Consider the following 12,033-nt stretch of genomic DNA (forward strand, 5'->3'; position numbering starts at 1 on the left):
GCAATGGAATGGAATCAACACGAATGGATTGGAATGGAATGGAATGGAAGGGAATGGAATAGAATCAACCAGAATGCAATGGAATGCGATGGAACGAAATGGAATCAACCTGAACGAAAAGGAATGGAATGGAACGGAATGGAATGGAATGGAATTGAATGGAATGGAATCAACACGTGTCTAATGGAAAGAAATGGAATGGAATGGAATGGAATGGAATCAACAAGAATGGAATGGAATGGAATGGAATGGAATGGAATGGAATGGAACGGAATGGAATGGGATGGAACCAACCGGAATGGAATGGAATGGAATGGAATGGAATCAACCCGAATGGAATGGAATTGAGTGGAGTGGAATGGAATGGAATGGAATAGAATCAACTCGAATGGAATGGAATTAAATGGAATGGAAAGGAATGTAATCATCCCAAAAGGAATGGAATGGAAGGGAATGGAATGGAATGGAATGGAATGCAATGGAATCAACCCTAAGGGAATGGAATGGAATGGAATGGAATCGAATGGAATGGAATGGAATGGAATCAGCACGAATGGAATGGAATGGAATGGAATGGAATCAACCGGAATGGAGTGGACTGGAATGGAACGGAATGGAATGGAATGGAATGGAATCAACCCGATTGGAATGGAATGGAATGGAATGGAATGGAATGGAATGGAATGGAATCAACCCGAATGGAATGGAATGCAAAGGAATGGAATAGAATGGAAAGGAATCAACCACAATGGAATGGAAAGGAAAGGCATGGAATGGAATGGAATGGAATGGAATGGAATGGAATGGAATCAACCCGAATGGAATGGAATGCAAAGGAATGGAATAGAATGGAAAGGAATCAACCACAATGGAATGGAATGGAAAGGCATGGAAAGGAAAGGAATGGAATGGAATAAACCCGAACGGAATGGAATGGAATGGAATGGAATGGAATGGAATGGAATGCAATCACCACGAATCTAATGGAATGGAATTGAATGGAAGGGAATGAAATGGAATCAACCGAATCGAATGGAATGGAATGGAAACTAATAGAATGAACTGGAATGCAATGGAAGGGAATGGAATGGAATGGAATGGAATCAACACGAATGGAATGGAGTGTGATGGAACAGAATGGAATAAACCCGAATGGAAAGGAATGGAATGCAACGGAATCAACACGAATCTGCTGGAATGGAATGGAATGGAATGGAATGGAATCCACACGCATGGAATGGAATGGAATGGAATGGAATGGAATGGAATGGAATGGAATGGAATCCACATGAATGGAATGGAATGGAATGGAATGGAATGGAATGGAATGGAATGGAATCACCCGTAATGTAATGGAATGGAATGGAATGGAATGGAATGGAATGGAATCAACCCGAATGCAATGGAATGTGATGGAACGGAATGGAATGGAATTGAATGGAATTTATGGGAATGGAAAGGAATGGAATGGAATCAAAATGAATGGGGTGGAATGGAATGGAATGGAATGGACTGGAATGGAATGGAATCAACCGGAAGGGAATGGAAAGGAATGGAATGGAATGGAATGGAATGGAAACATCTCGAATGGAATGCAATGGAATGGAATGGTATGGAATGGAATTGAATGGAATCAACCCGAATACAATGAAATGGAATGCAATGGAATGGAATCAATCCGAATGGAATCAACCCGAATAGAATGAAATGGAAAGCAAGGGAATGGAATCAATCCGAATGGAATGGAATGGAATGGAATGGATTGGAATGGGATGGAATCAACCCGAATGGAATGGAATCGAATGGAAGAGAATGGAATGGAATTTAACAGAATGGAATCAACACGAATGGAATGGAATGGAATGGAATGGAATGGAATGGAATGGAATGGAATGGAATCAACCTGAATGGAATGGAAAGGAATGGCATGGAATGGAATGGAATGGCATGGAATGGAATGGAATGGAATGGAATGGAATCATCACGAATGGAACGGAATGGAATGGCATGGAAAGGAATGGAAGGGAATGGAGTCAATTCGAATGGAATGGAATGGAATGCAATGGAATGGAATAGAATGGAATGGAATGGAATGCAATGGAATGAAATGGGATACAATGGAACAGAATCAACCCGAATGGAATGGAATGGAATGGAATGCAATGGAAAGGAATGCAATGGAATCAACCCGATTGGAATGGACTAGAATGGAATGGAATGGAATAAAATGGAATCAACCCGAATGGAATGGAATGGAATGGAATAGAATGGAATGGAATGGAATCAACCCGAATGAAATGGAATGGAATGGAATGGAGTGGAATGAAATCAACCCGAATGAAGTGGAGTGGAATGGAATTCAATGGAATGGAATGGAATCAACTTGAATGGAATGGAATGGAATGGAACGAAATGCAATGAAATGGTACGGAATGGAATCAACCCTAATGGAATGGAATGGAATGGCATGGAATGGAGTGGAATGGAATGGAATCAACTCGAATGGAGTGGAGTGGAATGGAATGGAATGGATTGGAATCAACCCGAATAGAACTAAATGGAATGGAACGGAAAGGAATGGAATGGAATGGAATCAACCCGAATGGAATGGAATGGAATGGAATCTACCAGAATGGAGTGGAATGGAATGGAATGGAATGGAATGGAATGGAATGGAATCAACCAGAATGGAATGGAATGGAATGGCATGGAATGGAAGGGAATGGAATGGAATCAACCCGAATGGAACGGAATGGAATGGAATGGAATGGAATAGAATGGATTCAACCCGAATGGAATGGAATGGAATGGAATGGAATGGAATGGAATGGAATGGAATAAACTGGGATGGAATGGAATGGAATGGAATGGAATGGAATGGAATGGAATGGAAAGGAATCAACCAGAATGGAATGTAATGGGATGGAACGGAATGGAATCAACCCGAATGGAAAGGAATGGAATGGAATGGAATGGAATGGAATGGAATGGAATGGAATGGAATCAACACGGGTCTAATGGAATGGAATGGAATGGAATGGAATGGAATGGAATGGAATCAACCGGAATGGAATGGAATGGAAGTGAAAGGAATGGAATTGAATGGAACGGAATGGAATCAACCCGAATGGAATGGAATGGAATGGATTGGAATGGAATGGAATGGAATGGAATGGAATGCAATGAAATGGAACGGAATGGAATCAACCAGAATGGAGTGGAGTGGAATGGAATGGAATGGAATGGAACGGAATCAACACGAATCTAATGGAATGGAATGGAATGGTATGGAATTTAACTGAATGGACTGGAATCAACTCGATTGGAAAGGAATGGAATGGAATGGAATGGAATCAACCCGAATGGAATGGAATGGACTGAAAAGGAATGGAATGGAATGGAATGGAATCAACCCGAATGGAATGGAATGTAAAGGAGTGGAATGGAATGGAATCAACCCGAATGGAATGGAATGGAATGGAATGGATTCAACACGAATGGAATGGAATGGAATGGCATGTAATGGAAAGGAATGGAATGGAATCAGCCCGAATGGAATGAAATGGAATGGAATTCAATGGAATCCCCACGAATCTAATGGAATGGAATTGAATGGAATGGAATGCAATGGAATCAAACCGAATGTTATGGAATGGAATGGAATGGAATACAATGGAATCAACTGGAATGGAATGAAATGGAATGGAATGGAATCAAAAGGAATGGAATGGAATGCGATGGAATGGAATGGAATCAACCGGAATCGAAAGGAATGGAATGGAATGGAGTCAATCCGAAAGGAATGGAATGGAATGGAGTGCTATGGAATGGAATAGAATGGAATGGAATGGAATGGAATGGAATGAAATGGGATATAATGGAAAGGAAGCAACCCGAATGGAAAGGAATGGAATGGAAGGGAATGCAATGGAATGGAATGGAATGGAATCAACCCGATTGGAATGGAATGGAATGGAATGGAGTGGAATGGAATAGAATGGAATCAACCCGAATGGAATGGAATGGAATGGAATGGAATGGAATGGAATAAAATGGAATCAACCCGAATGGAATGGAATGGAATGGAATAGAATGGAATGGAATGGAATCAACCCGAATGAAATGGAATGGAATGGAATGGAGTGGAATGAAATCAACCCGAATGAAATGGAGTGGAATGGAATTCAATGGAATGGAATGGAATGGAATCAACCCGAATGGAATGGAATGGAGGGGAAGGGCATGGAATAGAATGGAATGGAATGGAATCAACTTGAATGGAATGGAATGCAATGGAACGAAATGCAATGAAATGGTACGGAATGGAATCAACCCTAATGGAATGGAATGGAATGGCATGGAATGGAATGGAATGGAATGGAATCAACTCGAATGGAGTGGAGTGGAATGGAATGGAATGGATTGGAATCAACCCGAATAGAACTAAATGGAATGGAACGGAAAGGAATGGAATGGAATGGAATCAACCCGAATGGAATGGAATGGAATGGAATCTACCAGAATGGAGTGGAAAGGAATGGAATGGAATGGAATGGAATGGAATGGAATGGAATCAACCAGAATGGAATGGAATGGAATGGCATGGAATGGAAGGGAATGGAATGGAATCAACCCGAATGGAACGGAATGGAATGGAATGGAATGGAATAGAATGGATTCAACCCGAATGGAATGGAATGGAATGGAATGGAATGGAATAAACTGGGATGGAATGGAATGGAATGGAATGGAATGGAATGGAATGGAATGGAATGGAATCAACCAGAATGGAATGTAATGGGATGGAACGGAATGGAATCAACCCGAATGGAAAGCAATGGAATGGAATGGAATGGAATGGAATGGAATGGAATGGAATCAACACGGGTCTAATGGAATGGAATGGAATGGAATGGAATGGAATGGAATGGAATCAACCGGAATGGAATGGAATGGAAGTGAAAGGAATGGAATTGAATGGAACGGAATGGAATCAACCCGAATGGAATGGAATGGAATGGAATGGAATGGAATGGAATGGAATGCAATGAAATGGAACGGAATGGAATCAACCAGAATGGAGTGGAGTGGAATGGAATGGAATGGAATGGAACGGAATCAACACGAATCTAATGGAATGGAATGGAATGGTATGGAATTTAACTGAATGGACTGGAATCAACTCGATTGGAAAGGAATGGAATGGAATGGAATGGAATCAACCCGAATGGAATGGAATGGACTGAAAAGGAATGGAATGGAATGGAATGGAATCAACCCGAATGGAATGGAATGTAAAGGAGTGGAATGGAATGGAATCAACCCGAATGGAATGGAATGGAATGGAATGGATTCAACACGAATGGAATGGAATGGAATGGCATGTAATGGAAAGGAATGGAATGGAATCAGCCCGAATGGAATGAAATGGAATGGAATGGAATGGAATCCCCACGAATCTAATGGAATGGAATTGAATGGAATGGAATGCAATGGAATCAAACCGAATGTTATGGAATGGAATGGAATGGAATACAATGGAATCAACTGGAATGGAATGAAATGGAATGGAATGGAATCAAAAGGAATGGAATGGAATGCGATGGAATGGAATGGAATCAACCGGAATCGAAAGGAATGGAATGGAATGGAGTCAATCCGAAAGGAATGGAATGGAATGGAATGCTATGGAATGGAATAGAATGGAATGGAATGGAATGGAATGGAATGAAATGGGATATAATGGAAAGGAAGCAACCCGAATGGAAAGGAATGGAATGGAATGGAATGCAATGGAATGGAATGGAATGGAATCAACCCGATTGGAATGGAATGGAATGGAATGGAGTGGAATGGAATAGAATGGAATCAACCCGAATGGAATGGAATGGAATGGAATGGAATGGAATGGAATATAATGGAATCAACCCGAATGGAATGCAATGGAATGGAATAGACTGGAATGGAATGGAATCAACCCGAATGAAATGGAGTGGAATGGAATGGAATGGAATGAAATAAACCCGAATGAAATGGAATGGAATGGAATGGAATGGAATGAAATGGAATCAACGCGGAAGAAATGGAATGGAGGGGAAGGGCATGGAATAGAATGGAATGGAATGGAATCAACTCCAATGTAATGGAATGGAATGGAATGAAATGCAGTGAAATGGAAGGGAATGGAATCAACCCGAATGGAATGGAATGGAATGGCATGGAATGGAATGGAATGGAATGTAATCAAGCCGAATGGAGTGCAGTGGAATGGAATGGAATGGAATGGAATCAACCTGAATGGAATGGAATGGAATGGAATCAACCCGAATGGAGTGTAGTGGAATGGAATGGAATGGAATGGAATGGAATGGAATGGAATGGAATGGAATGGAATCAACCTGAATGGAATTGAATGGAATGGAACGGAAAGGAATGGAATGGAATGGAATCAGCCCGAATGGAATGGAATGGAATGGAATGGAATGGAATGGAATGGAATCAACCCGAATGGAGTGGAATGGAATAGAATGGCATGGAATGGAATGGAATCAACCCGAATGGAGTGGAATGGAATGGAATGGAATGGAATCAACCAGAATGGAATGGAATGGAATGGCATGGAATGGAAGGGAATGGAATGGAATCAACCCGAATGGAATGGAATGGAATGGAATGGAATGGAATGGAAAGGAATCAACAGAATGGAATGGAATGGAATGGAATGGAATGTAAAGGAATGGAGTGGAATGGAGTCAATCCGAATGGAATGGAATGGAATAGAATGCAATGGAATGGAATAGAATGGAATGGAATGGAATGCAATGGAATGGAATGGAATCAACCCGAAAGGAATGGAATGGAGGGGAAGGGCATGGAATAGAATGGAATCAACTCAAATGGAATGAAATGGAATGGAATGGAATGCAATGAAATGGAACGGAACGGAATCAACCTGAATGGAATGGAATGGAAAGGAATGGCATGGAATGGAATGGAATGGAACGTAATCAACCCGAATGGAGTGGAGTGGAATGGAATGGAATGGAATAGAATGGAATGGAATCAATCCGAATGGAATTGAATGGAATGGAACGGAAAGGAATGGAATGGAATGGAATCTACCCGAATGGAATGGAATGGAATGGAATGGAATGGAATGGAATGGAAGGGAATCAACCCGAATGGAGTGGAATGGAATGGAATGGAATGGAATGGAATGGAATCAACCAGAATGGAATGGAATGGAATGGGATGAAATGCAATGAAATGGAACGGAATGGAATGAACCCGAATGGAGTGGAGTGGAATGCAATGGAATGGAATGGAATGGAATGGAACGGAATCAACATGAATCTAATGGAATGGAATGGAATGGAATGGAATGGAATTTAATGGAATGGACTGGAATCAACTCGATTGGAACGGAATGGAATGGAATGGAATGGAATGGAATCAACCCGAATGGAATGGAATGGAATGGAATGGAATGGAATGGAACGGAATGGAATGGAATGGAATGGAATCAACCCGAATGGAATGGAATGCAATGGAGTGGAATGGAATGGAATCAACACGGGTCTAATGGAATGCAATGGAATGGAATGGAATGGAATCTACCGGAATGGAATGGAATGGAAGTGAATGGAATGGAATTGAATGGAATGGAATGGAATCAACCCGAATGGAATGGAATGGAATGGAATGGAATGGAATGGAATGGAATGCAATGAAATGGAACGGAATGGAATCAACCAGAATGGAGTGGAGTGGAATGGAATGGAATGGAATGGAACGGAATCAACACTAATCTAATGGAATGGAATGGAATGGTATGGAATTTAACGGAATGGACTGGAATCAACTCGATTGGAACGGAATGGAATGGAATGGAATGGAATCAACCCGAATGGAATGGAATGGAATGGAAAGGAATGGAATGGAATAGAATGGAATCAACCCGAATGGAATGGAATGTAATGGAGTGGAATGGAATGGAATCAACCCGAATGGAATGGAATGGAATGGAATGGAATGGAAAGGAATGGAATGGAATGGAATGGATTCAATGCGAATGGAATAGAATGGAATGGCTTGGAATGGAAAGGAATGGAATGGAATCAACCCGAATGGAATGGAATGGAATGGAATGGAATGGAATCCCCACGAATCTAATGGAATGGAATTGAATGGAATGGAATGCAATGGAATCAACCCGAATGGAATGAAATGGAATGGAATGGAATTCAATGGAATCAAGTGGAATGGAATGGAATGGAATGGAATGGAATCAAAACGAATGGAATGGAATGCGATGGAATGGAATGGAATCAACCGGAATGGAAAGGAATGGAATGGAATGGAGTCAATCCGAATGGAATGGAATGGAATGGAATGCTACGGAATGGAATAGAATGGAATGGAATGGAATGGAATGGAATGAAATGGGATATAATGGAAAGGAATCAACCCGAATGGAATGGAATGGAATATAATGGAATGGAATTCAATGGAATGGAATGGAATGGAATCAACCCGATTGGAATGGAATGGAATGCACTGGAATGGAATGGAATAGAATGGAATCAACCCGAATGGAATGGAATGGAATGGAATGGAATATAATGGAATCAACCCGAATGGAATGGAATGGAATGGAATAGAGTGGAATGGAATGGAATCAACCCGAATGAAATGGAATGGAATGGAATGGAATGGAATGAAATAATCCCGAATGAAATGGAATGGAATGGAATGGAATGGAATGAAATGGAATCAACCCGGAAGTAATGGAATGGAGGGGAAGGGCATGGAATAGAATGGAATGGAATGGAATCAACTCGAATGGAATGGAATGAAATGCAATGAAATGGAAGGGAATGGAATCAACCCGAATGGAATGGAATGGAATGGAATGGAATGGAATGGAATGGAATCAAGCCGAATGGAGTGTAGTGGAATGGAATGGAATGGAATGGAATCAACCTGAATGGAATGGAATGAAATGTAATCAACCCGAATGGAGTGAAGTGGAATAAAATGGAATGGAATGGAATGGAATGGAAGAGAATGGAATGGAATCAACCTGAATGGAATTGAATGGAGTGGAACGGAATGGAATGGAATGGAATGGAATCACCCCGAATGGAATGGAATGGAATGGAATGGAATGGAATGGAATGGAATCAACCCGAATGGAGTGGAATGGAATGGCCTGGAATGGAAGGGAATGGAATGGAATCAACCCGAATGGAATGGAATGGAATGGAATGGAATGGAATGGCCTGGAATGGAAGGGAATGGAATGGAATCAACCCGAATGGAATGGAATGGAATGGAATGGAATGGAATGGAATAGAATGGAATCAACACGAATGGAATGGAATAGAATGGAATGGAATGGAATGGAATCAACTGGAATGGAATGGAATGGAATGGAATGAAATGCAATGAAATGGAACGGAATGGAATCAACACGAATGGAATGGAATGGAATGGCATGGAATTGAAAGGAATGGAATAGATTCAACCCGAATGGAATGGAATGGAATGGAATGGAATGGAATGGAATGGAATGGAATGGAATCAACAGGAATGGAATGGAATGGAATGGAATGGAATGGAATCAACATGAATGGAATGGAATGCGATGGAACGCAATGGAATCAACCGGAATGGAAAGAATGGAATGGAATGGAGTCAATCCGAATGGAATGGAATTGAATGGAATGCAATGGAATGGAATAGAATGGAATGGAATGGAATGGAATGGAACGGAATCAACACGAATCTAATGGAATGGAATGGAATTTAATGGAATGCACTGGAATCAACTCGATTGGAATGGAATGGAATGGAATGGAATGGAATGGAATGGAATGGAATCAACCCGAATGGATTGGAATGGAATGGAACGGAATGGGATGGAATGGAATGGAATCAATCCGAATGGAATGGAATGGAATGGAGTGAAATGGAATGGAATCAACCCGAATGGAATGGAAATGAATGGAATGGAATGGAATGGAATGGAATGGAATGGAATGGAATGGAATGGAATCAACACGAATGGAATGTAATGAAATGGCATGGAATGGAAAGGAATGGAATGGAATTAAACCGAATGGAATGGAATGGAATGGAATGGAATGGAATGGAATGGAATGCAATGGAATCAACCCGAATGGAATGGAATGGAATGGAATGCAATGGAATCAACTGGAATGGAATGGAATGGAATGGAATGGAATCAACACGAATGGAATGGAAAGCGATGGAACGGAATGTAATCAACCGGAATGGAAAGGAATGGAATGGAATGGAGTCAATCCGAATGGAATGGAATGGAATGGAATGCAAAGGAATGGAATAGAATGGAATGGAATATAATGGAATGGAATGCAATGGAATGGAATAGAATGGAATGGAATGGAATGGAATGGAATGGAATCGAATGGAATGAAATGGGATATAATGGAATGGAATCAACCCGAATGGAATGGAATGCAATGGAATGAATTGGAATGGAATGGAATGGAATCAACCCGATTGGAATGGAATGGAATGGAATGGAATGGAATGGAATAGAATGGAATGGAATAGAATGGAATCAACCCGAATGGAATGGAATGGAATGGAATAGAATGGAATGGAATGGAATTAACCCGCATGAAATGGAATGGAATGGAATGTAATGAAATGATATCAACCTGAATGAAATGGAATGGAATGGAATGGAATGGAATGGAATCAACAGGAAAGGAATGGAATGGAGGGGAAGGGAATGGAATAGAATGGAATGGCATGGAATCAACTCGAATGGAATGGAATGGAAGGGAATGAAATGCAATGAAATGGAACGGAATGGAATCAACCCGAATGGAATGGAATGGAATGGAATGGAATGGAATGGAATGGAATCAACCCGAATGAAGTGTAGTGGAATGGAATGGAATGGAATGGAATGGAATGGAATGGAATGGAATGGAATGGAATGGAATGGTATGGAATGGAATGGAATGAAATCAACCTGAATGGAATTGAATGGAATGGAACGGAAAGGAATGGAATGGAATGGAATCAACCCGAATGGAATGGAATGGAATGGAATGGAATGGAATGGAATGGAATCAACCCGAATGGAGTGGAATGGAATGGAATGGAATGGAATGAAATGGAATGGAAAGGAATGGAATGGAATCAACCAGAATGGAATGGAATGGAATGGAATGGAGTGGAATCAACTGGAATGGAATGGAATGGAATGGAATGGAATGGAATGGCATGTAATGAAATGGAATGGAATGGAGTCATTCCGAATGGAATGGAATGGAATGGCATGGAATCAACTGGAATGGAATGGAATGGAATGGAATGGAATGGAATGGAATGGCATGTAATGGAATGGAAAGGAATGGAGTGAATCCGAATGGAATGGAATGGAATGGAATGCAATGGAATGGAATAGAATGGAATGGAATGGAATGCAGTGGAATGAAATGGGATATAATGGAATGGAATCAACCCGAATGGAATGGAATTCAATGGAATGGAATGGAATGGAATCAACCCGATTGGAATGGAATGGAATGGAATGGAATGGAATAGAATGGAATCAACCCGAATGGAATGGAATGGAATGGAATAGAATAGAATGGAATGGAATGGAATGGAATGGAATGGTTTGGAATGGAATGGAATCAACCTGAATGGAATGGAATGGAACGGAATGGAATGGAATGGAATGGAATGGAATGGAATGGAATCAACCGGAATGGATTGGAATGGAATGGAATGAAATGCAATGAAATGGAACGGAATGGAATGAACCCGAATGGAGTGGAGTGGAATGCAATGGAATGGAATGGAATGGAAGGGAATCAACACGAATCTAATGGAATGGAATGGAGTGGAATTTAATGGAATGGACTGGAATCAACTCGATTGGAACGGAATGGAATGGAATGGAATGGAATGGAATCAACCCGAATGGAATGGAATGGAATGGAACGGAATGGAACGGAACGGAATGGAATC

This window comes from Pan troglodytes, chromosome 16 (genome assembly GCF_028858775.2).
Source record: "Pan troglodytes isolate AG18354 chromosome 16, NHGRI_mPanTro3-v2.0_pri, whole genome shotgun sequence".
Taxonomy (NCBI): domain Eukaryota; kingdom Metazoa; phylum Chordata; class Mammalia; order Primates; family Hominidae; genus Pan; species Pan troglodytes.